We start from the raw sequence: 5,463 nt of genomic DNA, 5'->3' as shown, positions 1-5,463 counted from the left end.
CAATGCAAAAGATTACTTTGTCACGACTACATAGTGGTCTCCTTAGAAAAGGCTAGATCAAAAGTAGGGAGCGTATGAAAGGATCGGTGCGAAGGAGAAATGTGAATGAAATGAAATGAAAAGTGTGTGAATGTAAATTGGAGGTTCATTGTTTGTGCCTGCCCCAGTGGAAGACAGGCGTGTTTTGGGAAAACATTGTTAGGTAAGTAGGACATTATTTTTTTCTTTATTAACTCCCGACGCCAAAAGAGGGGACTAATTTGAAGCCTTAATCTGTCCGTCCGTATGTCTGTCTACGGCATCGTAGCTGCCAAATGGGAGGGCTATATCAAAGCGCTTGTTTTATTTGAATTTTAATGTAATCGGCACGGTTATTACCTATTTATTAACACCTGTTTATCAACATCATCAATCCATTTATACATCTTACGGCTGGGTACGAGTCGCCTCTTAGGCGAGGGTTTAGGCCATAGTCCATCACGCTGGTCCAATATGAATTGGAGACTTCACACGTTTCCCGAGGTTCACTCTTCGAAGTGCAGGTTTCATCACGATATTTTCCTTCACCGCTCAAGCTCATGGTCATTTTGAAATCATCATTTACGATGATGAAACGATGGTTGATAATGTTCAAGCATTTGAATATCTGTCCAGATAGACGTCTGTCGAATCTGTCAGCCATTACTGCGAAACTTAACCGAAGTTGTCCGGAAATAGAAATTAACCAAGGGGAACATTCAGAGGAATTAAAGGAAAATAATTACAAACTTCAATTAGAATTAGAATCCGCTGATGAAGAAATAAAAAATCTGCTATCGGAAAATTAAAAATCGTATCACTAAATTAGAAGCTTTAAATAAAGCCTTATCACAAATTTGTTCATCTACAAAAAAGCTAGTAAAATTGACCACACCGACATCTGTTATTACATAACTCCAGGAGCTAGTATACAGAAACTTCTGAAAGGTATAGAAAATAAATTAGGCGATTTTAATTTTAATGACTACTGTGTTATATTTATAGGTGACTCAGACTTCAAAGAAACTCACAAATATTCTAGATTAATAGCAAATATCCGAAACACATTACAAAATGTACAACACACAAATATAATATTTTGTTTGCCCACTTATAAATCTGGTAATTATGCAAACTTATACAATAAACGAGTAGAAATATTCAACAATCTGCTGTATCGGGACAATAAGTACCATGAATATGTTTATTTATTAGATAGTAACAAAAACTTGGAATGCTGTTCGAAAATGTATACTGCAAGCGGTTTGGTAAGCATCGTTGGGTATAAAATTATTATCGAAAATTTGAATGAATTAATAAATGACATCACACAGTATTATTATCTATATAGTCTGAAAGACCCATATCTTAACGAGCCTAACATTACAGTTCCAGTAAGTTTAGACTCGTCTTGTTCATGCCAAAATAATTTTTTTTTTCGTTAATGTTGAAAAACCTAATTATATAAAATTGATGCACCAGAATATAGCTGGGTATGTTTCTAAAAAATCATTATTGGATGTTGCAATTTCTGAATTACATTCGAATCAAAAAGGTCCAGACATTACTTGCCTATCAGAAACAATTATTAGAGTTGGTAACGAAAGTCGTATAATTGTAACTGGTTATGATTTAGCAACGTCTTACTGCAGGCAAAACATGAGAAGTAGGGGTGGTACATGTATTTTAATAAATAAAAAACTGAAATATATATACTATATTATACTAATATATATAGAATGCTCAGGACACAATATTCGAATGTTGTGGTGTTAAGCTACTATATCACAATATTTGCATAATATGTGTTTATAGATCGCCCAAATCAAATATAAACATTTTCTTGTCAAAGCTAGATGAAGTACTACACAAATACACAAAACAATCAAAAACTAAAGTTATTTTAGCTGGTGACCTCAATATCAACTTTAGAGGCAAAATTATTAAAAAATATTAGAATCTTCTTGGACATACTTAAAAATTATAGTTTAATATTATACATAACTGAACCGACTAGACTAAAAACTTGCATTGACCATATACTTAGTAATATTGACGACGCTACAGCTGAATTACATCACTTACATCTATCTGATCACAATACGGCACAAATGTTATTCATACCAGTTATTAAAAAATTTGAGCAGCGTATTGAGTACTTTTTAAATATCAGAGATTATTATAGTCAAAATTTAAATAGGTTTCGAAACTGCTTGAAAGAACTTTATTTTTTAGAAGTATTACAAGAACACGACTTAAATAAATCTATGCAATACTTCCATGAAACCCTGACCCTTTTGTATAACCTAAATTTTCCCATTAAAATTATCAAAATATCAAACAGATATAAAAATCCAAAATGGATCACTAAAGGTATCAGGCAAAGCTGTAAGACTAAGAGATTACTGCGTTTCCAATACTACGTCAAAAAATCAAAAACTAAAAAACAACAATATAGGTCTTACTCTAAAATACTACGCAAATGTCTAAACTTAGCTCAAAAGTTACACAATGACAAACTTATAAAAAACGCAAAAAACAAAGCAAAAACCTCCTGGAAAATCGTGAAAGCAGAAGTAACTAATCTTAATAGTGACCAATTTATAAAAGAAATCGTAATAAATAATAATATTATAACTGATCCAAACTCTATTGCCAATGAATTTAATAATTATTTAATTGACTTAACAAAATCAAAAAAAGAAGGCTTGATCAACACAAACAAAACTCTTTTGACAAATAGTATTTATTTACAACATGTGCACCCAAAAGAAATACATAATATAGTAAAACCATTAAGAAATACAAATTCGACAGGATACGATGATATATCTACTAAAGCAATCAAATATTGTGCTGATGAACTAAATGAGCAGCTCACTTATCTAGTGAATCTTTCATTTCAAAATGGTTTAAAAATGGCACTTTTCCTGAATTGCTTAAAATATCTATTGTCGAGCCTCTACACAAAAAAGGTACGAAATCTGATATGGCCAATTACCGTCCTATTACGTTAATTCCGGTGTTTTCTAAAATTTTCGAAAAAGCTATTACAACAAGACTGCTCAATTTTGCTTCCAAATATTACATAATAAGGCCAGAACAATTTGGATTGCAACAAAATAGGGATTTATTTTTATTGGCAGTTTTCTATTTGGTACAAGAAATAGTGGAAAACGTGAATAAAGGAATACCAATATCTAGTATACTTTTTGATATGAGTCGCGCTTTTGATTTCGTATCTCATGATTTGCTTCTTCAAAAGCTAGAAAGTCATGCAATTAGAGGATTAGCACTTGACTGGTTAGCCTCTTATCTATGTAACAGGAGTCAAGCGGTAGAAATTAAAAGTCTAGATAGAAAATTTCACGTGGTTTCGAATAAATCACTTTATCGTGTAAATGCATGCGGCGTGCCTCAAGGTAGCACACTTGGGCCAGTATTATTTCTACTCTATATCAAGGACTTGCCTAACGTAACCCAGCACAAATGCGTATTATTTGCAGATGATATATCTATAATGATACCATGTAAAGACATTGTAGTAAATTAGGAATCTGATATAAATAACACAATTGCATTAGTGGTTAATTGGCTCAACAACAATAATTTCACAGTCAACTTTAATAAAACGAATTTCATTCAGTTCGGAATTGTCAGACACAATAAATTACAATTGAATATTAATTACAATGGTCATATTCTACAACAAGTACAAGAAACAAAATTTTTAGGTGTAATTATTGACGATAAGTTCGAGTGGAAACTTCATATTCAAACATTACTGAATAATATTCATCGTTATGTTTATGTTTTGAGAAGGTTGCGAGACAAATCCGCTATGTCTACGACTCTAGAGGCCTTTCATGGTTACGTTGCATCCCTACTGCGATACGGACTTATGATTTGGGGAAATTCAACAGAAGTAAGTAAATTATTTACAGCACAAAAAAAATGTGTGGTGCCCCGAGAATCTTGTAGACCGTTATTTAAGTATCTTAACATCTTGCCGCTGCCTTGTATGTACATCTTTGAAGTATCCAATTTTGTAAAAAATAATAATAAAGTTTTTAAAATAACGCGAGATATTCACAATATAAATGTAAGGGTCCACACAGATTAGTTTGTAATAGTTATACTAAACTAAGTTACTACCAGAAACAGTGCGGGGCCATGTGTGTGAGGATATATAATGCTTTACCCTCTGATATAAAAATTATAAATAATAATCTTCTATTTAAACGTCAGCTGATGTCATGGCTAAGAGAAAAAAAATTCTATTCAATTAGTGACTTCTTTACATATAATTCTCAATAAATTTGACCACTTAACTTATTTGATAAGAAATGTATTTATATTTTTTGACATCTTCATGACATGGCAATAACTTACTATTATAATATATTATCTTTATGCATGATAGGACTTGCTTTAGAATTGTTTAGCTGCCAATATGTTGACATTCATAGATTTGCATGCCGATAGCGGTAAAATATGAGTACTGTTTTATTATGTATACTTGTACCACCTACTGTAAACCATATTTTAAGCAAATAAATTTCATTCAAATTTCATTCATGTTCAGATGAAAATCAGTTCAGATGCTTAAAAATCATTAGTTCTTTTCTCAGTTAGTGTAGAGATTTCAACTTCAAAATCAATATTTATTTTACTTCCACTTGTCCGATCTATTTGAAATTGGTATATCATGGAAATCCGATGACGTTACAATAGTATAGTAACTTTGATCTGATACTGCAACTAGGATAATCTGCTGACTCAACTACTTACAGAAAAACTATTGTATTTGGTCGCGACGAGTTGTTACGAGTAGCTTACTCACGATGAGTTTTTTGACTCTTGGAGTGCATTGTTTTGAATCGGGTGATCAGAATACACACACAGTGTCTCAAGACAAAAGTCTTCGACCAGTGTGTTGCCAGTGATGACTTACGGCATTGAGATGTGGTTGATCACTGTGGGTCTCATAAGAAGGCTCAAGGTCACTCAAAGGATAATGGAAAGGGCTATGCTCGGAGTCTCGTTGCGAGATCGAATCAGTGATGAGGATGTCTGCAAGGGACCACATTAACCGCCATCCTAAAAAATTGCTAAATTTAAGTGGCAGAGGGCAGGGCACATTGCCCGCAGTACAGATGGCCGACGGGGCCGAAGAGTTCTCGCGTGGTGACCGCGTACCGGAAGATACAACGTGAGCAGACTACACACAAGGTGGACTGACGATCTGGTGAAGGCTGCGGAAATCCACTGGATACAAGCGGCGCAGGACAGGTAGTTGTGGCATTCTTTGGAGGAGGCCCATGTTCAGCAGTGGACGTCTTTTGGTTGAAATAATGATGAAGTTTTGAATTTTAACGTTAGTCAATAAAATTCTTTGTTATTACTTACCACATCTTTTATTTCTTGAATTAAATTATCTATTCT

The sequence above is a fragment of the Hyposmocoma kahamanoa genome, unplaced genomic scaffold (genome assembly GCF_003589595.1).
Source record: "Hyposmocoma kahamanoa isolate Upper Pololo Valley unplaced genomic scaffold, ASM358959v1 210, whole genome shotgun sequence".
NCBI lineage: Eukaryota > Metazoa > Arthropoda > Insecta > Lepidoptera > Cosmopterigidae > Hyposmocoma > Hyposmocoma kahamanoa.
The sequence above is the reverse complement of the archived record's forward strand: the minus strand, read 5'-3'. Positions refer to the sequence as shown.